This window comes from Chanodichthys erythropterus, chromosome 8 (genome assembly GCF_024489055.1).
Source record: "Chanodichthys erythropterus isolate Z2021 chromosome 8, ASM2448905v1, whole genome shotgun sequence".
Taxonomy (NCBI): domain Eukaryota; kingdom Metazoa; phylum Chordata; class Actinopteri; order Cypriniformes; family Xenocyprididae; genus Chanodichthys; species Chanodichthys erythropterus.
In genome coordinates, this window is record NC_090228.1 from 9,404,784 (window position 1) to 9,428,392 (window position 23,609).

Consider the following 23,609-nt stretch of genomic DNA (forward strand, 5'->3'; position numbering starts at 1 on the left):
TGAGCTATCATGATCACAGAAATTGATATTACCAGCATAAAGCAATTATAAAAACAAAAATTCAGTGTACGGTAAAAAGGTGTCAGTAACATACCAAACATGTCACTCATATATTCCCTGACATTCTTCACATCATCATAATCCTCCTTAACACCATCTAATATAAATGTTTCTATTATTAATTACATGAGTTTATGTGACACTATAATTTTAAGACAAACAAACAAACAAAAAATGTGTAATTTGAGAGAGTAATTTGAAACCCACACCTGCTTTATCATTGGAGAATTGTTGTACGATGATGACATCATCATAGTTTTCTGGCAAATCAAAATAGAGAAAATAATGAAAAATTGAATGCATCCATTAAATGTACAAGATTTGGGATTTTGAAACAGTGCATTTGTATAATTAAAATGCATATACATCTATATTGTTAAACCTGTAGAAATGATTATAAGAAATAAACCTGTATCACGAGGTCTCAGTCCAACAGTGATTACATCATCATAATTCTCAGGTGTGACTTACTGCTCTTCTGAATGAGTTAACAGTGAAGAGGAAATAAACAGAAACTGATTTTACTATTCAGAGGCCTAATAGTTTAATAATTTAATTTAGTGAAATCAGTTAAAGTCACTGACCTTTTGGCCTTTCAGCGGTGATGACATCATTATAGTCAGGAGCGGCTCCTACTGCAGAATTTGCTTTAAAAAGCATAGATGGAAAAAAGGAGTCAGTAAATTTATGTTTTTAGATTTATATAATTTAAACTCAGTTAATAAAAACATTCACTTAGCAGGTTAATTAAACATCCATTCATTTCTGTATGTAGCAAATAAGATTTGAGTTATATTGGTTTATATTTGAGTCCTCTAACCTGAAAGAAGCTCATCAGCATCTTCATACCCAGAATGCTGTTCTTCGGAAAGGACACTTCCTGTTATGGAGAAGTAGGTCAATCAGACACATTCACAACTGTAAATCAGCCAAAATCTCCACTTCCTTTGAATCACAACACTAACCCTGCATCATTTCAGAGAACACACAGAAGTGTGAATGGATCTATGTGATTAAATCTACTCACATCTATGAATAAAGTGATTACCTTATTGATCTCCACAAATCAGACACTATGACACTTACTCACCCCTCTGAGTGAAGAAACTGTGTCTGTTAGTGGGTCTGGGAATCTCCTCATAAACGGCCTCAGTCGTGCTCCTGTGTCTCCTCTTAGAGAGAGCTGTGAGTGTAGAGAGACAAACCTGCTGTCAGTTCACAACACATGACTGATCACACACTGAATAAGACACAATATGACAGTCTCTGGATCTCTCCTACCTCTCCTCATCACTCTGTTCTGCTGAATCAGTATAAGCAGTGGCACTAAGAGCAGTAAGAGCACAACTCCCAGTACAATCACAAGCACAGAGAGAGACGGAGGAGTTTGTGAACGAGAGACTGATGTTGAGCTCACTGTCTGAGAAACTGGAGGAGAAGATGATGTTGTTGTGGCAGGAGTAGTGGACACTGACAAATCTGGCAAAACAGACATAAAAAATAATGCAAAATTTGCAAATACACAAATATTATTAGCAATAAATTAATAAATTTCATCAGTGTGCTGCTGTGACCTGCACAGGTGAGCCCAGCGTGATCTTTGTTGGAGCAGTCAGTGTGGTTCTTCAGGGAGAGAGGACAGTCCCACAGGTGAATCTCATTCCCTCTGCACTCGACTCTGTTCAGCCACACAACACCTTCACCAGCACCAAAGACTGAATTCCCATCAGCCCTCAGTGCTGCTCCACAACCCAGCTGTCTGCAGACCACCTGAGCATCGCTGATGTCCCACAGATCATCACAGACTGAGCCCCACACAGCGTTATGATACACCTCCAGCCTCCCAGAGCACCGGCCCTCCCCTCCACTCAGTCTGAGAGGAACATGATCTAAATCACACACATCAACATCACTGACCAGATTCAGCACAACATTTACAACAAAACACACTTAAACTGAACCAAGATGGCTTTAAATGTATGATTAGCTGATTACATGTTTTACATTTACAATTTTATTATAGTTTTTTTTTTTATGCAATTAAATTTGTTTAAATGTACTTTTAATCATTATTAGGAAAACAGGCTTAGATGAACAAAAGTTTAACAAATTTACTGAAAAAATCTTACTTGAACACTGTCTCTGGTGAGGAGATGGTGAGGTAGAACATGTCAGACGACTCTGAGGAGACTCAGGAATTTCCTCCACTGAGATTAAAAATAAAGAGAACTGAGCATTAGAATAGAAGAGTCATAACATCTCTCAGTGAAACATATCATTAATGTGAAAACATGATTTAAGCCTCATAAATAATTTTGGCTCTTTCCATCAGCTCAGTTTAGTTTTTCAGAAACAGTTTACTCACCACAGTATATATAAATATTGTGTTAAAATAAACATGACTACTGAGACCATTTTACATAATTTAAATACAATCTCACTCGAGCAGGTGATTTTGGCCACTTCATTTTCATCACATTCATTTTGTCCCCAGGGTGAAGATGGACACTGCCTCAAACTTGAATCATGTGGTCGACATGTTACTTTATCCAGCCAGTTAGGAGCAGATTTCACTCTTGGTGTAGAATCAGACAAAACACCAGATCTTCCACAGTTCAGCTCTTGACAGATCAGACTCACTGTGTCTGTTTCCATCTGGTTCCAGCACACATTACCCCAGGATCCATTGTAGAAAACCTCCGCATTCCCTTCACAGCCCTCAGTTAACCTGATCTCTTTAAACTCTAGATGGAAAAGGATCTGCATTAAAAATATTGGAATTCTGGTTGTGCTAAACCTAAATGCATTCAAGGCTTCATGCAAGGCTAATGCATGCTGCTAGCACTGGTAAAATCTGAAATAGATATTTAATTATATTTTTATAATATATTATGAAACTTATGTACAACTTGATTCTGCTTGGTCAATAAATATTCTCTCTCTCTATATATCTATATATGTATATATACACAGTACAGTCCAAAAGTTTGGAACCACTAAGATTTTTAATGTTTTTAAAAGAAGTTTCATCTGCTCACCAAGGCTACATTTATTTAATTAAAAATACAGTAAAAAACAGTAATATTGTGAAATATTATTACAATTTAAAATAACTGTGTACTATTTAAATATATTTGACAAAGTAATTTATTCCTGTGATCCTTCAGAAATCATTCTAATATGCTGATTTGCTGCTCACGTAGCCTAATGTGATGTCATCGTTTTAACGTTTTTATGTTGCACATATTCACTGGTCAAAAACCCAGCATAACTGCATTTGAGTTTGACAAAATAGCGACTGAGTGATCCCCGTCGTCAGCTAGGTAAAATATATTTCTAAGGAATTTCTTCTTTGATTTGTGATGGCTATCTGCTGATACACTTAATTCATTAACATTTAATCATTATGGTCACACAGTATGGTTAATGTTATGTATTTGCTCGCTAGATATTTTTTTTTTTTAAAGGTCCCGTTCTTCGTGATCCCATGTTTCAAACTTTAGTTAGTGTGTAATGTTGTTGTTAGAGTATAAATAAAATCTGTAAAATTTTAAAGCTCAAAGTTCAATGCCAAGCGAGATATTTTATTTAACAGAAGTCGCCTACATCGAACGGCCAGTTTGGACTACATCCCTCTACTTCCTTCTTTAATGACGTCACTAAAACAGTTTTTTTGACTAACCTCCGCCCACAGGAATACACAAAAAAGGGGGCGTGGTCTTGTTGCGCTCCCACAGAGAAGAGCAAGAGTTGCGTTTGTAGAGTGTGTTTGTCGCTATGTCGTCGAAACGGTGTTATTTTCATCCCGCAGTCCAATCACCTTTGTTTGGCCTTCCCAGGGACGCTGTAGCCTACTTAGAGATCAATGGTTACAATTTATGTTTAACTCGGTTCCCGAAAATTATAATTGTGGTATCCTTACTGCAATAGTTAATGTTGGACTGCAGTGCACATAATGGCCACAAGAGGGGACTATGTTTATGTACATGGCATATATGGCTGTTTTCCGTATGAGGTACTCTTCTATGGAGGACAAATTACTCAAAATGAAATAATTAAATAAATCATGAATTCAATAAAACGACAATTAAATGTAACAGTTTATTCTGAAATAATTAAATTATTTAATTATTAATTAAATTATTAAATTAATCAATAAATAAATGTATCTATTTATTTTGTAAAAATTTCATGAAAACACAACATTTATTGTTTAATATATTTCACAATATCCTCTTTCACAAACTATTATTGTGTTTAAATATATATTTTTCATAATTAAATGTGCTATTTCAAAAAGCTGTTTTTCACAACAATGCTGCATTTATTACGAATGACACCTATTTGACGAATCATGTATTTCCGCATGATTTTCCCAAAAATTATTTTCATAATAATGGAGGACATTTCACAAATGCCAATCAACAGGCAGTGGGCGGTGCTTGGCGCTAATTGGTTTAAAGTTGGAGAACGGATAGACACGACAAATCGATCTTCGTGTGGTTGGTGACATTAGTCACGGAACGCCATGTTCCACCCTCATAAAGCTTTTCTCTTCATTAAAATCAAATGATCAGCAATGATTGTATATCAAGAGCGGGGACACGTTTGTGTGCATTTTGTTTTGTGATTACACCGGAAAGACCCTCCGCAGCGGCATTAGCGATAGATTGACGCACGCGCTCGTCTGTGTGAACACTGCACGAGCCAAAATAGAACGTTCCGCCACTGATAACAGCGGCAGCGAACACTCAGCATGATTACAAAATCAACACATCCCTACGCCAGATCGCCTCTTGTTAACACAAATTAATGTCAACTGGATATGTTTCATTTGCATTAGGTATATACACGTACAGTGAGATTAAAAAAAAAAATGGTAGGGACAATATCGACCCTGGCAAAATATGGTGGGGACATCACATGTCCTATCTGCAAATTACGCCTGTCACATAACTACTCATCTACAAGAACTCTGCGTTCAGTGCTGGTAAAGTGTTCCATATGTAGGCTAGTCATCAATTTCTAGATCCTCTGATGCACTTATTGCCACTAGCTGATCCCTTATGTCAGTGGTCTCAAACTGCCGGTGTTACAATATATTCGGTTCCTGAAATATTCTGTTCCACTGGGTGGCGCTTACGCGAATATTCATGATATCCTCCTTTTGTGGGCGTGTCCTTGAGACAACGCGCAAGCGAATGGAACTGAAAATATTAGTAGACGTTTCTCAAATCGCATCGGTTTAATGGATTATTTCGAAAAGGTAATAAAATATTCCTTTGGAATATACCTTTGGAACTTAGTTTTGATGACAGTCTTCATGCCAGCAGCTACTTAAATAATGTTATTTTTGTTCAAAATATTATAATTATGATAGGAAATTATAGTTTAGTTTCATTATATTTAAAGTTTGACAAGGCAGGATATTGCAATACAAAACACTGAAATGTGTCAAATATAACACATAGGCTACTCAAATAACCTTATGTAGGCCTACCTGATTTAAAACAATTTAAAAAGCAGTCAAATAAAATAATTCTGATAATAATAATAATAATATCATTTTTTTCTGTGAGGTAATACAGCAAAAATAAACAGTATAAATAAACAATTGGGTAGCTCTGGCAGTGTGTGATCTAGACATAATGAAGGCTGTTCCCGAGTGCCAAGGCCCTGTTTTAATATTTACCTCAGAACCTCACATTTAGCATTTCTTCTTTTCACACATTGTTTTGAATGTCTTTTCAATTTGAGTTACATCAATTACTACTGTACTTGTTATAACATTTAATGTAATTAGTATTTATATGATTTGTTTAAAAAAACACCGAAAAAGAAAAGTCAATTTTCAGGATAATATTTTAAAGATAATTTTGTACAATCCAAATGAGCTTTACAGATCTTTAGAAAGGGTTTTAACAATGTCTGTCATGTTTTTCAATTATTGCACATGCACCTATAGGTCAATCAAGGTCAGTTACAATAACTTAGGACACTAAAGAGACCTTTCTACTTACTCTGAAAAACACCAGAATAAAGAAGCCCAGGGTCTCTGATCACCTGTGTGAACGTGCCTTATTCCTGCTGCAGGAGACAAGAGGACATGTAACCATAAGTCCCCCCAGACATGTTTGAGAATGTGAAATGCCTTGATGGAAGATTGGAGTAACATCTCACAGCAAGAGCTGCAAATCTGGTGCTGAGGATGAGATGCTCTAAAGCAGCTGGTGCCACTTCAGACTTTCAAATACTCTGTTCATTAAATGTCTGTGAAATTTGTTCAGTTTGTCTCAGTTGTTGAATCTTTTTGTTTGTACAAATACTTTAAGAAATTTGCTGGAGAAAAAAAAAAAAATGCTGAAAGTGAAACACTCAAATTTTTCGAAAAATTTTGTTGTTGCTTTGCAACAAAAATATGTGACAAATAACATCAAGTGTGCATTTACTTGTTTGACTTTGTCATGATATCCAGTAAAATATGAGAAAACAGGAAATATTTGTAGTTTAGAGTTGATAAGGGTAGCCTTACTGTGGTGATAAACACTGAAAATATCCAAATAATCAAGAAATTAAGGATGACACAGTATATTCACACCAGGCTATAGCTTATATACTTTTTATTAGGTCACAGATACATTTGTAGAGGTTTATTTCAAGTTGTCAACAGTAGCTAGTCACAGAATGACAACGAAGGAAGCAAACTATCAAAGTATTCAAAAACTTTTTAAAGCCTCACGAATAAAAACGCTAAACAGAAAACACATCGGTGTACAAGGTTATTCGCTCATGTTTGCTCTGCTGTATCCTTCCTTCTGTTTAACTGAATGCCTGTACTCAATCAGGCAAAATAGCTCAGACGATCATATTACACAAACTGCATTGCTTTGAACATGTGAACTGTTGATTAACACTGAATATTTTATTACCTTTTCGAAATAATCCATTAAACCGATGCGATTTGAGAAGCGTCTACTAATATTTTCAGTTCCATTCGCTTGCGCGTTGTCTCAAGGACACGCCCACAAAAGGAGGATATCATGAATATTCGCGTAAGCGCCACCCAGTGGAACAGAATATTTCAGGAACCGAATATATTGTAACACCGGCCCGCGGGCCATTTACGGCCCGCCCTCCCCCTCCATCCGGCCCGCAACTGATCTCAAAAATAAAACATAATCCGGCCGCTAAATTATTATTCTCTAGTTGCTACCTGTTTGATATGCAAAGAAAAAGTCGCCGTTCTCTGGGGGTATTCACATATCGCGTCACATAAGCGGCCGCGCCACTTTCTCCTTCTTTCCAATGCGCTTTCGCTCCAGCAGTGGCGTCTGTCGTTGCTATGCAACCATGAGCCGAGCTCTCAACCGCGTCGCTCTTATGGACTACTTGCACAGCTACTTCCGCTTTCTACTTATTACGGCTCGAGCGTTTCCGGTCAGCGTTCAGCGCACTTATATACAGAGAGCTTCTTGTGAAAACGCAGATTATTACTACATTTTAGGGCTGCGAAATGTTTTTTAAACAATTAAGCATATTCTCTGCATTAACATTAATTATCTTCAACCTGCTGAAATGTTTATTAATATATTTCCCTTCCAAATGCGCATTCTGAATAATAAATAAATATATTTCCCCACTAACCTTCCGCCGTCAAGTGCTCGTCTTCTCATTAGCAGTGTTTTTCTCTTAGTCATCATATTTCATACCTGTTAAATTTACATTTAAATGAATTTGACTTAAGGAAGTGCATTGTTTTACTATGGTAAGTGTAGTAACGATGGGTGACAACGCATTATCACGATGGCAAGACAAAGTTAAAAAAAAAAAAGTTAAAACTGTCAAGCATCTGCAGCTGCCGATTGCTTGCATTGGTGCTCTTTTATTCCAGTGTTTGAAATAGTTGAATGAATGTGATAACTGCTTTTATAACTGCGTTATTAATTAATCTTAAAGAATAACGCAATGACAGCGCAACTACCTTGAATATTAGGATTTTTGGCAAAAATGTGTGAATTACATAAATAGTTGTCAGAAAAAATGGCACAGAATAGAAACTAAAATATTATGTTCATTCTGATCTTATTTATCACGTCTCACACTGCAGCGTCGCAATCACTAGTAGAGCGTTGACACCCTGTGGTGAAAGAATCACAGTTTATGTTGGATTAAAACTTAAAGTTCCGTTGAGTTTGGAAAGGTCTGTACACGGTAATAATCTCTTCTCTTGTCTCTGAATATGTCTGGAATTTAAAATCATCCCGAGGACTCTCGTTTTAAGAGGGGTTTAGTTATCTATGTGATAACGGCGCATTGAAAATATATATAACCGGAAACAACTAAGCCGTAATATTTCAAACCGGATGTGCGTCACGAGGCTCAGTGCAAGTAGTCCATTAGCGTGCTTGCCCATATTACAGTAAAAGCACTCGACTTTAAGTCACGAGCGCCGATTTAAACCACCGAAATGCATCCGATCCATTTAACGTTGCCGATGCTCAAACGGCATCTTCGACAAATGTGTCTCAGCTGTGTGAGCAGAAGCGCTGTCAGGTGTCTGTCAAGAAACAGAAGAGTGTACAGATGTATTCAGGGATTGTATTTGTTCAGTACAGTGTTGTTCAGTGCAAGATTTTAATGTTATTTAAGCTAACATAAAGTAAGGGAAAATACTTCCACCAAATGTTAAAAACTAATAATGTATGTAACAATGAGAGATTTTTATTTTTTGGCAAAATAAAGTTGATATAGCTCTAGTATTTTGTTTATTTCTGACCCCTCCACGCCACAAGTGTTGCTGGTTTTGTTCCTAAATTACTAATTTTTTTATTCCATGCACCTTGTTGGATGTGAAAAGTTGCACCAGACTATTGCAATTAATAGTATTATATTAGTAGTATTATATTAGTAATAGTATTATAAAATTATATTACATTCTGTAACAATGAGAGAGACACTGCTGTTTACATTTAGTATGGTAAATAAAATATTTATAGTATAAGTATAAAAATATTTTAGTAGGCCTAATGAAATTTGGAGTAAATGAGAAATAATCCAAAGGAAAGCAAATTTTCTGAAATGTTGCGCTTTCTTGCGCTTGAATGTTAATATGGCCCTCCTATTAGGTGTCAATCACAGAAACGGGGGGCTAATTTGAGTTTGAGACCCCTGCTTTATGTCGTCTCGTCTAATCCAGATAACAGAGCATCACCGAACAAAACATTCCCTTCTACTTCATCTGCAAATGAAAGCAGTTTGTTTTTAACTTGATCAAGTCCTACAGCCATATTTATTCCCAAGGCTTGTTCGAGATGCATCGGCGCTGTGCAGGCCGATCGCAGTATGCGTTTGGAGAGGATTCGTTGTGCTTTTGAACATAGACATGTAATGTCTATGCTTTTGAATCGCTCTCGCGGTACATTGATGTCATACGCCGATCGGCCTGCACAGTGCCGATGCATCTCGAAGTCGAACGTTCAGTTCACCACGCCAGACCTGAGTAATTCATCCAAAAGGATTAGCCAATTAGCGCCAAGCACCGCCCACTGCCTGTTGATTGGCACTTGTGAAATTTTGTCCTCTATTATTATGAAAAGAATCTTTGGGAAAATCGTGCTTTGGAAATACATGATTCGTCAAATAGGCGTCATTCGTAAATTCAGCATATAATTATGAAAAACGTCTTTTTGAAATAGCACATTCAATTATGAAAAACTAATTTAAACAATAATAGTGAAAGAGGATTTTGTGAAATATATTAAACAATAAATGTTGTGTTTTCATGGAATTTTACTAAATAAATAGATATATTTAATTATTGATTTATTTAATTAATAATTAATTTAATAATTATTAAATTATTTCAGAATAAACTGGTACATTTAATTGTTGTTTTATTGAATTCATGATTTATTTATTTCATTTTGAGTAATTTGGTCCTCCATACTCTTCTGAGTGAGTGCTAACGTTGTACATTTTCTGTCGCTGCTTGTGGAGATTAAAGAGTTCAGTCTCTCGGGAATTATTGTCTTTTGTGTTCATTCGGCACAACACCACAATAATCCACATGTAAAACTATGTGCAGCACACGTTATGGTAAGAGGCATGACCTTTCCGGGCAAGGAGCGCTAAGCTGCTGTCGAATCACAACACAGGAACCGCTGGCACAATCAGAACTCGTTACGTATTTCTGAAGGAGGGACTTCATAGAACAAGGAAGTCATCAGCCCGTTTTTATGACAGTGGAAACAGCGGTATACAGATAAGTAAATTATGTGAAAAATACTGTGTTTTTTTACACGCGAAACATGAACACATGTTATATTGCACACTATAAACACAATCAAAGCTTCAAAAAACCACGAAAAACGGGACCTTTAAATGTAGTATTGTATACTCCCCGCTCGTCTTCACATGTAACATAGTAAAACATGTTTTTTTTCATGGCCCTTTTTCAGTTTCAGCACATGCCCCTCAAAAGGTCTGTGCACGGCCCTGTTGTCGGTATATGTCGGTAAAACTCAGAAAAATGAACATGATTGTCCAATCAGCCGTTATACTGTCCTACTCGTGGAGCGCACTCAAGAATTGCATGCGCAAATGCGGCGGTGCGCGCTGCATAATTACTTTATTATAGCTTAAATAAAGCGCAACATAAACTATGAGCAATGGCCGTCGTTGTTCTGTTGTAAGTTAAGTCATGAAATTACCAAACATGCGATTAAAGCTGCCTCAAAACTGTGCATAGGGCTGGGCGATATATCGCATGCGATTGTCACGCGCATTTTGTCAGTAAAGCCGGTTCCCTGATTGCCGCTAAATCGCCATCACCTGCTTTCAAATGGAGCGGCATTTAATAGACAGAGCCGTAGATCACTGATAAGCCACGCAATATCGCGTTCATATCGCAGATGTATCGCCTTCGATAATGAACGCGATATTGCGTGGCTGTATTGTTGACTATTGTTATCCAATTTGTTGGCTTTAAAACGTCTTAAAATTGCACATATGTACACCAGGGAAATCTAAATTTTCTAAATCTAAATTTTCAGCTGCCAAAAACAGTATATAGCTCCACTGTGGTTTTTAACAAATGTAAAAAAAAAAAAAAAAAAAAAAAAAACTTTTCAAAACACTCCTATTATATATATATATATATATAGGAGTGTTTTGAAAAGTTTTTTTTTTTTTTTTTTTTTTTTTTAAATTTGTTAAAAACCACAGTGGAGCTATATACTATTTTTGGCAGCTGAAAATTTAGATTATATATATATATATTAAAATAGCACTGTCTAACAAACCATCAATGCAGTGAAATTGTCTTTGTTGCAAAATAAACCCTTCAGGGTAATATAAGACCCATCCACTCCTGGAGTTTATATTGCAAAAATGACCAGCTGTACAATGTCCCTTATTAAAAATTTGAAAGATATTCACATTACTTTACTGTTTACCTGAACACACGACTCCTACATCCTCCTTGTGTTGACAGTCATGTTCTCCCCAGCCTGGAGAAGAGCAGCTCCACAGGGACGTCTCATTCCCCTCACACTCCACCTCATCCAGCCATATGGGTCCAGAACCAGGACCAAACCAGGCTGGTACCTGCTGGTTACTGAGGGCCACTCCACACTGCAGCTGTCTGCACACCACATGGGCATCTTTAATATCCCAGGAGTCATCACACACTGTCCCCCATGAGCCGCTGTGAAAAACCTCCAGCCTCCCTGCACAGTCTCCCCCAGAACCCACCAGCCTGATGGACCCGCGACCTGATATTCAGAGAAAGAGAAACACATTAGTAATCACTAACATCTGATGAATCTGCCCAGATGTTGCTCTTCTCACCAAGGCAGGTGATTGACAGCTGTTGTGTGGAGCTGCAGTTGAGAGTTTGTGGAGAGCTGCAGTTCCCCAGATGAGCTTCACTCCCAGAGCACTGGAAGCCCGTCACACACTCATGACTGTGTTCAGGACTGGATGAAGAGGAGCCGGAGAAGTTCAGCACAGAGCCACAGCCCAGCTGTCTGCAGACCACAGAGGATTCAGTGAGACTCCAGGAGTCCAGCAGAACTCTCCTCCAGACCTGATGGATGGAAACTTCCACCTCCCCCTCACACTGTCTCTCTCCAGACAACCGCACCAGACCATCATGAACAGCCAGAGAGGAATCTGAGTGAAAGATGTGGCACTTTATTAAGATATTGCAGGGTAATTTATGTATTTAACATTTTTTTCAATAAAATCCCCTCACTAGAGCAGATGACTCCAACATCTCGTCTATGAGAACATTCAGCTCGACTCCATGAAGAGATGGAACATTCTGAGAGTTTTGTTTCATTCCCGTCACAATCAAACACATCAGCCCAGATTTCTCCACTTCCCTCTCCAAACCAGTCTGATCCCACAACAGACACAGCAATCCCACAATTCAGCTGTCTACAGAGGACACTGGCAGCTCTCATATCCCAGCATGCATCACACACTGTGCCCCATTTACTGAAGTACTGACGCTCAACTCGACCAGAACAGATGTCAGGACCATTGACCAGTCTGAGATCAGTGTAACCTGGACAAAGAACAGAGAGTTTAGTTAAACAGTATGGAACATGCAAATAAATTATGTTTGGGAAAAAATGTTTGTTATTATCTTAAAAAGATCAAAACTCTTGCTCCATTACCCGAACATATCAGTCCAATGTCATTATCATTGGTACAGTTGTATTCGAGAGGTGATGTTGGACAGACAGATATATAAGACTCATTTCCTCTGCACTGAATCTCTTGTGTCCACATCTGAGTGTCTCCTTTTCCAAAATCATCTTCTCCCAGCACCTGTACAGGAGCCCCACAGTCCAGCTCTCGACACACAACCTCTGCATCCTGCTGGTCAAAGGCAGCAGCACACACTGACATCCATGACCGATCATGAGACACTTCTACTCTGCCAGAACAGCGGGAACCTCCAACCAGCCGGACTCCTTGAATAAAAAAGAGACTATTTTAATGATATTTGCTTTGTTTCTTGTCCTATTACTTTATAAAAGTAAACCGTTTATTAATTAATAATTTCTGACCACCAGTTAAATTTAGTAAATTGTCAGCAGTTTGTTTCATGCATAAAATTCAGTTCTTTGCAGGGGGAACAGGGGGAAAAAAAAAAACTTTAGTAAACTAATAAATACACCCAGCGTGTTATTAAAATGCATGTTTTAAAACGAAATGCTCAACCTTTAAATGATATATATGTTTCTTTCACAAAAGTGATTGTCTGGCACAAAAACTGCATGTTGCACACAAATTGCTTTTTGTACATTTCATACACACAGGCAACCAAGTAACCACCTGATGTAACATTGAATGTGGAGATAAAATTGTATCTATCCTGGAATTCTGTTGGAAAAAAGATAAGTAGTTATGAAATAAGCATAGATGAGCTTACCAGAGCAGATGACTCCAGCATCTTCAGTAAGATTAGCTATTATTCCCCATCCAGTGAATCTACAGTATTTCCATGTAGACTCTATTCCAGTACACTGTAAATTAGAAATCCAGATGTCTCCAGGTCCTTCTCCAAAATCAGCATTCTTTGGTGCACTTAAAGCCTTTCCACATCCCACCTCTCTACACACCACTTCAGCATCTGTCATATCCCAGAAATAACCACGCACTTTTCCCCACTGACCATCATGATGAACCTCCACGCTACCAGCACAGGAACTGTTACCACCAACTAATCGTGCTGTTTCTAAAGGTAAAAAGGGCACAAGATAGATAGAAAAAAAAATTGATGTACAATATTACTCAATTTTATGTAAATACTCATATAGTCCATGTGTCATTTACCTACCAACACAAACAACTTTCACATCGTTGTCATAGGAACAATTGTGTGAAGGTGACGTTGGACAGAGAGCAAATTGATACTCGTCTCCTCTGCACTGAATCTCTTGTGTCCACATCTGAGTGTCTCCTTTGCCAAAAGCATCTTCTCTCAGCACCTGTACAGGAGCCCCACAGTCCAGCTCTCTACACACAACCTCTGCATCCTGCTGGTCAAAGGCAGCAGCACACACTGACATCCATGTGTTCCCATGAGGAACCTCTAGTCTTCCAGAACAGCGAGAACCTCCAACCAACTTAATGCCTGAGATGATAATATAAAACCATTTAAAATATCAAAACATAAAACATAAAAAATTCCCCAAAATAACAAAAGTCACAAATCTGATTGTGTTAGGTATGTGTCATTATTTCATTATTACTATTGTCATTTTATCATTATTATTATTATTATTGTTAATATTATTACTATTATTATAACTAATGTAATTATTATTTATCATTGTCGCCGTCATCGCAAAATATTATCATCATCACCATCTTTAGCATTAGTACCACTACTGTTATTATTATCATTATTATCAATGTTATCTATTATTATTATTGATATTACTATTGCTGTCAACACAACTTATCATCACCATCTTTAGTATCATTATTGTTATTATTACTGTTATTATTATTACTGATACTACTGTTGCCGTCATCACAAATTATTATTATCATTATTATTATTCATGCTATAACTTTTTAAATACTTTTACTACTATTATTTGTCATTTCTGCTTATTTTTTATTGCTGTTACTATCACTGCTGTTTTATTGTTGTTTTTGTGTTTTGTTGTTGTGATTTGTGTTCACCCTATGTTGTAAGTTTTGCACTTCTCATAAAAAAACAAAACAAAAAAACCCAAATGTGATTATGTAGTAGAGTCGATGTCCCTGTAATAACAGACCAGCGTGCATCTATAAATTCTTCATTCAAGAACGAATACACATTTTTACACTTTCCATGTCAGGTGGTACTACAGTACATACATATAGGCCTATCTATTTGGTTGTATTGCCTGACATAATAACAGTCAAAAAATTAATTTAAACACTATTATTTAACAGCTGAAACATGTTAAAACAAATTATTCATGACACAAAAATATGCATTACATCAGTTTTGAAAAGATTTAAAAAAAAACATTTTTTAAGCTTTATTTGTCAATAACCCATATACAGTATTTTATCCAAAATGAAAGTTTATATATAATTTAGTATGAAATTTAGTTAACCCATGAAGGTCATGCATTTGACCTTCCATGTTTATTAATTATTATTTATAATTACATAGTACTGTTTGTTAACTATTTAGTCTTAAGAAGTGATAATTTAAGCTAACTGTTTTAACTCTATTTTGGTGCACCGATATCATGTACTTGTACTCGTACCCGTAAAAATACCCCCGATACCAAAGACCGATACCTCACGTGACGTAACTGACAGGATTGTCCATGCACAGAAACAATGTCAGCCTCAGAGGTGTGGAAATACTTCAAAATTAATGATGACAACACACACATTGCGAACTGCATGCTTTCAATCACATGTCGTTATCGATTAGTGGAGGCGAGATCGGAATCGAGCTGAATGACACAGAAGCGCGCCCTCTCGCACGCGCTCTCTCTCTTTCTTGCACGCGATGCCAGTTCTCCTAGACAGCACGCGATCAGTTCGGTCTTAAAGGCACCATAGCCTATTTGTCATTAATGTTAATAAAACAACAAAATATGTTAGCCTAAATAAATGTATACATGGTAAATAAACCTACTGTATCTGAAAAACAAGTTTATTTAATTTGTATCTCTATAGTATTTGTTGTATTGTTTGTAATTTGTTTGTAAATTTCTTTTTATATAACAACAATTATATATATTGGTAATTATGCCCTTTGAAGGTTATTGAAATTTTTGTTCTTTAAGTTTGTGATAAGCACATAAAAAAATATTACTTTTTTCATTAGAGTAATAATAAAGAAGCTGTCCAACATTCATTAGTCTCACTGTTTTGTGCTTGGAAAACAGCAACATCACCAAATGCAAAATAAAAAAAAGAGAGAGAGAAATGAATAAATGTATAGGTATCAGTACCTGCGAGTACTAGAAAAGTATCAGTACTCGTACTCGGTCCTTAAAAAATGGTGTCAGTGCATAGTTTAAAGTATTGTGAGAGATGTAGAGTAAATGTAGAGTAAAGATTAGAGTAAATGTTACATATCAAATTAAACATGCGGGTTTACTGATTCATGCAGGTCATTAAACATGCATTAACCTGATCACAATTTAAATCATAAACCAAAATTTTGATTTCAAATTTTGTTATTGTAATGAAGATTCTTTATATTTTTACACAAAGACTTACTGCTTATACTGTCACATCAGGTTAAGCTGTGTTATAACACTTGTTGTCCACTATTTATGAACTCTGAACATTAATTTCAAAATCTACTTTAGTACATACATGTTTTTAATACAATATATAATATTACATTTAACAATGAAATCTAGACAGAAAATGAACCTACCTGAACAGATCACTCCAATGTCTTCTTTATGCTCACAGTTATGTTCACCAATTTTTCCACTTATACATTTAAATATTGAGGACTCTGACCCAGTACATCTCACATCATCCAGCCAGATTTTTCCTGCTCCTGGTCCAAAGTGAGCAGCACGCATTGTATTTAAAGTATTACCACAACCCAGCTCTCTACACACCACTGCAGTGTTTGACAGATCCCAATAATCATCACACACAGTTCCCCATTCTCCACTATAATAAACCTCCACTCTACCAGCACAGGAATTATTACCACCCACCAGCCTCACACTGTCTGTAGACAAGATATAGAAAGATATATGTATGTGTTAGACGATGGACATCAACAGACATTGAGTCAGTGAAAGAGAGGAATAGAAAAATGACCATGAGAGAAGGAAATTCAATTTTATATTAATGCATATTACATATTAATATTACACATACACAAATTTAAGTATAAATTATATCATAACCAATTCATAACACTAACACTCAATCACTACAACATTGACATTATAATGATCCTGAGTGTGTACGTACCAGCTGTGGTGAGTCTGAGCACAGAAGACAAAAAAATGAGCGTTAGATAGCTCTCCATCTTCACTGATCAACTCAGAAGTGAAAGATTCAGGAGAGACAGAGACAGAAGGCTGCACAACCGCCAAACAACAAGCCAATCAAAGTCACTTTTACCTTATTAGACAGAACAGAGGAAATCATCAAAAAGATATATTGACAAATCAGAAGACATATTTATGTTTCTCACCTTATTTATTAAAAACACGTCAACACTGATGAACAGGACTCCTCCTCATACTTATGACACTTAACCGGGGAGCAACATGCAAGATAGAGGGTGACAAAGTTACACATGCAGGAAACGGATTTCAGGGACAGGAAACATTCCAGTTTATTTACAGCATCAAAGCACAGCACCTGCAGATATACAAATACATACATTTATAACTATCTGCTTCATGTTTCTTGCTTTAAATCCATGTTTAGAAATTTTAGTTGGATACAAACATGAATCAAATGTGCTATTTTAAAGATTAATTTTAAGCTATAATATATTCATAAGTAGCCTATATATTAGCAATGCTTGTCATTTCACAAAATAGAAAGTGTCAGAAAAGTGCAATTTCTTTAGGAAATAAAGTATACCTATGACTTCACACAGTTAATCACATAGCAAGTTTGCAGCTGCACTTGTATGTTTAATACTGCAATGCATTATGTAGTTTATATGTCACAATTCTATGCGTTTGTCCTGTGTACTAAAGTCTGTCAACCAGCGCCACCCTCAGGCTGAATAACGCAAGGACATTATAAGTCTGCCAAAAAGTGTGTCTGATGTGTTCAGCGATTAGAATATAAAGCTTACAAAATGTTTATCAAAAACTAGCGATAAGGACCAGAATCTGCTCTACCTAAATTCACGGCTAGGAGCCGCTACTGGACATTACCATGTTTTCATTTATGGCAGCAACACTTGTGTATAGATTAGATTGCCGTGATAGTACACAAAAGGCACTGCGCTTTTTCGGTCTGTAGTTTTTAATGATGGACATGAGCTGACCTAGGCTTCTGATGTTCTGTTGTTAATATAGTGTTAATGTTATTGCACTGTGATTCATATAGTTTATAGAGAAGAAATATACATTTTAAACGTCTTACAGATTGTTAACTTACACATAGCCATATAACAAAATGTGTGTGTGACTGTGTATTAACTTGGATGGGTTAAATGCAGAGGACAAATTTAGAGTATAGGTTACCATACTTGGCCTTCACATGTCACTTTCACTTTGTCTGGCAGTCATGGACTAATGGTTAGAGAGTCAGACTGGTAACCCAAAGGTTGTTGGTTTAAGTCTCAATACTGGCAGAAAATGACTAAGGTGCCCTTGACCTATAACTCCCAATTGCTCCCTGGTCGAAACAGCAGAATGGCTGCCCACTACTCTCTCTCTGTGTGTGTTCGTTCACTACTTCTAATGTGTGTGCACTAATTGGATGGGTTAAATGGAGAGGACAAATTCAGAGTTTGGGTTACCATACTTGGCTTCACATCACTTTCACTTTTCACTTTCATCTACTGCCTGAGAATGGATTTAAAAATAAAATGACAAGTGATACGCATATTTATTTACTGGTTAAAACACACCTGACCACATAAAATAAAAATATTTGATAGGCCTACAGATCAATTGATTAACAGGGTCATTATTAAAGTTACTTAATGCATCCAAAATAAATGCAAACATTTATTTTTTCAGCATTATCCATTTATAAAGATTGAAGTACACACTGCCACGATGGTGGGGCTGTTACATCATTTTTATTTATTTGGTTATTTTGCAGAAAAAGTATTATTCTTTGTTTTACAGCTATTAGCAAAGCCATGAAAACAACAACAATCTCACAGAGGCATATTGTAAATGTTGCCTTTATATTCTTTATATATTTTTTGTATAATTTTGTTTTCGTTTTGTAAAAACACTTTAATAAATGAGAATTTAAGTTGTGTTTGTTATTGTACATTTATACATTATTTTATTTATTATAAGTTGCAGTACATTTATTTTGAAATCTTGGTTCAAGTGTACGGGCTTTTTTTTATTGCAAAATTTGAACATACATACAGGATCAGGGAAATAAAGTGTGGTTGTGTCTGTTACAATGAATAATCATACATTAAAAAGAACAGAAAACAAATCTCCTGAGTTTGCATACATCAATATGAAATAATAAAGAAAAGAAAAACACAATAATTAGGTCAAACCACATCTTTAAATAAATCATCATAATGCATTTTTTTTTATTTTTTTATTTTTTTATTATTTATAAGTCTGAGGGATAAAATAAAGGAGTTAAATTCAGCAAGAAAAAGAGGAAAGCTTGGGTCCTGTGCCCTGCAGTGTCTCTCCCTGACACCTCATTTTGGCATGATGGACTGGGATCTAATTTACTATATGTGGTGATAACGGATGAATTAGCGGTAACCCTATAATGAATAATAATAATTATTATTATTATTTGCCCTCGTCCCTAATTCGTGATCGCCTTCTAAGTGTTACATTCATGCCTTCCCGGACTCCGTTTCCCAGAATCCTCCTGTTCCACACACCTGTCTGCACTTCCCTCATCAGTCTTCCCGCCATCTCCCCGGATTCCCAGCACCTGTTGTCCTCGTCAGCACTACCTTTAAGTTGGACTCACTCCTTGTCCGTTCTTGATGTTGTTTGATGTGTGTGTTGCAGTTTGATATTCCTGGATTGCTAATAAAGCCTGTTATATTGTGGATTTCCATACTCGCCTCGTCTTTTCAGCAGTACACGTAACACTAAGAGAGGCAGGTTTCTGTGTGTGCACTTTGGCAGTGTACCAGTCAGCACGAGTGCTAGACCGAGATATATTGCTCTTATAACTCTTTTTATCATCAAGCACATCCCGCTCTTTATATTCTCATTCATGCATTTCATCACTCTGAAGTGTCAGTAGTGCAATATATTTACATACTGAAATATATATGATATGAAACTTGCAACATCTCACACACTGTCGTACAAAAGGAGGCTACAGTCCTATTTACTCCTGTTATCCAAAATCCTCTTGATATGATCTCATTTATAGTCAAGCCTTTTTTCTTGATGCTCAGTTTTTTCATGGCAATCAACGATCAGAACTGGTGTTCAGAAGATGGTGTTCTTTTTCTTGTTCTTTTGGAATTATCACTGGATGTTTAACTGACTTAGAGACAGAAGCATTGCAAAGCCTTCCTCCCATCTTGAGCGATCTGTTATGGTTGACAAAGGTGTCTAGATTGTATAGCCTGTTCCTGCTTGGGAGTTGCTTGCTCTTACGGACCAAAGCTATTTCTTCTGCATACATTGACTCTGTAAAGCCTTTATGATGATGCACTTTGCATCCTCACGTTCTGCCACGGTACTGTGGTCACTTGACTTGTCCTTCCTGACTCAACAAAGTAGACATGCAACTGCATGACTTTGGACCATGAGGACAACTTTGTGAGACGGTTGGATAAGCAGGAATACTGTACTGCTTGGGTGTTCAGTGACTAAGCCTTCTTGACCTTTGGGTCTCCAATAGGAAGCTGTGTGTTCACATCCATTGAGGGAGGTATTTGCCTTTCCCACAAGACATTCGGTCCTCTGAACCAGCTGGAAGTAACAAGATCATTAATACTCATATCTCGTGATGCATAGTCAGCTGGATTTTCATCTGAGGGAATGTATCGTCACTGTTCAGGAGTTGTGCTGTAATTAATTCTTTGAACTCGATTTGCAACAAACGTGTGGAAGCGGCGAGCTTCATTGTTAAATAGCCTAAAACCACTTGAGTGTCAGTCCATAAATATGCCTCTGCATCTGCAAGGTTCATTTCTACCTTTAGCATATCATTCACAGCAACTGACACAACCGCAGCAGTCAACTCTAACCGAGGGATTGTTGTGACCTTAAGTGGGGCTACTCTAGATTTTGCCATGAGCAAAGTACAATGGATGTCACTATTCACTGTTGGGGAGGTTGAGGACTCTTCCCCTAAACACCAGAGCCTCTCCACATCATGTCTACCAAGCCTGAGTTTCTTCATGTCATGACTACCAAACCTGTTCACATGATCGCCACCTGCCGGGCCTGCGCCACCCTGGTCGCCTGCTCTGCCCTGGCTGCCTGCTTTGCCTTTATGCCCTCTTCCACTTCATGGACCTGGCCCTCCATCCCACCCCCTGGTCTGCCTTTGCTATGCCTCCCACCTGCACTTTTCTAGCCATGATAGGAGCATTTGGAAGCCGCTCCATACTGGGGGTGCTATGTCACAATCACCAATAAGAATGCTTGTGATTACCACCTCAAAGGACTCCACCCAGAACTATTATCACTATCACAGACTCCATTCCCCATAATCCTTTGCCCAGACTAATCTTCCGTGATTGTTTACACCTGTGTCTCATTACCTCATTACCTCTGCCTATGTGTAACCTGTTCACTCTGTCATTCACTGCAAGGTTTTGCCTAGTGTTACACTGCATCTCTAAGCATTATTCCTGGTTTATGTCTCTTGGTTTTTTTGGACTCTCTGCCTGCTTCTGGATTAATCTTTTGCCCATGTTCCCTGCCTTGTTGTGTGTGTTTGTTTATTTGGATTGCCTGTCTGTGTTTGACCTTACCTGTACTTTGTATTACATGTCTGGATTGTCCCTATTATTAAAGCTGCGTTTGGATCTCCAACCCTTCAAGTCTCTGAGCAGTTTGTAACAGTAGCCTAGTTTAAACTAGAGTAAGATTCCTTAACTTTTAAAATTAATTTTACATTTTTTTTTCTTTATAAAAAGTGTTATGGTAACACTTTACAATATTTCATTCAATTCATTTTGTTAGCATTTATTAACATGAGCAATGAATGAACAATACTCTTACAAGATATATTAATCTTAGTCAATGTTAATCTCAACATTTTCCAAAACATTTTAAGATCCAGAGTTGTATCTGTTAACATTAGTTAATACAATGTGAACTAACTTGAACAAATATTTTATTAGGAAACATTCATAAAGGTTATTGCTCTCTGTTAGTTCATGTTAGTTCATGTATTAACAAATAAGACCTTGATGTAAAGTGATACCAAAAAAAAAAAAAAAAAACACTGGACAACATTACTTGTTACAAATAAAGAAACAAAATAAATGTGCCATGGATAAATAAAATTAAATAGCCTCCACACAGACATTAAGGATATTATTTTAATCAAACCATGCTGTTGATGAAAATAATGAGAACAATAAATTTGGTAGTTATTAGTTATTAGTGTCAGTTTTTGAAAAAAAAATTAAACATTTTAAATATTACAGTAATAGTAAACATATTTAATATTTTCAAATAAACATCATTGCTGTTTGATGAAGACCCATAATCTGGATTTGCTAAATGGTTAATCAACTCAACGGTTGCTGAAGCACGGTAACTAAACCCAAAGAATTTACAACTTTTATTACAATAGTGTATACAATTATAATGTTATGTATACGACAGTCCCATTCATAGCTTTTAATGTTCCCTTTCGATACTACACTCTGTACTGCATCGTCTGCCATTAGGCATGACGCAACTGGAAAACTCCTGTTTTCACAGATTCTGAAGCCTTTTTTAATCACGCAGTAAAACTGCATGGCCAATGGTTTGTGGAGTTAAAGTAAACAAACCAATGATGGTTTGCGGCAGAGCGAGCCCGCTCGAGCATGCCAAAATGGCTATATAAGCAGTTGTCTCACCTTGGCAGACTGATTCATTCTCCTTCAGCGACGCATCCCAAGACCTGAAGCCGCCTTCTACCTGCAAGCAGCTGGAATTCGCTGCTGATCAGCTCGCCGCTTCTGCAGCAGCAAGATCAGCTCACCTCTCCACAGCCCGCCGCTCACAAGCAGCTTTTACTTTTACTTTCAGCTCGCCGCTCTGCCAGCTCGCCGCTCAGTTCACCACTCTCATGCAGCCCTGATCACCGCGCCACTTCGTCAGCAGCTGGATCAGTTCGCCGCTCTCAAGCAGCTCTGTCCTCCACGCCACTCTCAAGAAGCTTGGTCAGCACTTAGCCCCCGAGCCGCCCACAGCGCAGAGCGCGTGCTTACAGTGTTCTTCCTTCTGTGGCCGCAGTTGGAAGCTAAAAGAGCATATTTTCCTGAGCAAATTTCCTGCGGCATCGTTTCAAATGTTCAGCATTGTTCAGCCCCTCTGCACACTGATGACGAGCACAGTGAGTATGTGCGATGTCTGGGGAAATCCCGCGCAGAAGCCGCGCTCACTGAAACCTGCTCTCATTGCAAGAGTCTGGCCTCCTTGCACTCATGGATAGCATTCTTTTCAAAACGCGACTCCGTCCCTTGCACCCCCCGTTTTCTTCCTCCCAGGAACCTGTGGGGAAAAAACAGCGGGGCAGAGGATCTCTGCGCTTGGATGAAAGTGAGCTCCTCCCCACCCTTTTTCCTGAGGTTCATGAGGAGCTCACGAAATCGTGGTGCGCCCGCCTGCACTCTTCTGCCTCTCACACTCTCACCTTGGTTGACGGCACTGAGCAGAAGGGATACGAAAAGCTGTCGC

At 37.5% G+C, this 23,609-nt stretch overlaps 1 pseudogene; it reads right to left on the reverse strand.

Annotated features, from left to right (window-relative positions):
* LOC137024333 (scavenger receptor cysteine-rich type 1 protein M130-like) overlaps positions 1–17,161 on the reverse strand; it is a 34,329-nt pseudogene extending 17,168 nt beyond the window's left edge.
* Positions 17,162–23,609: the final 6,448 nt, after the last annotated feature.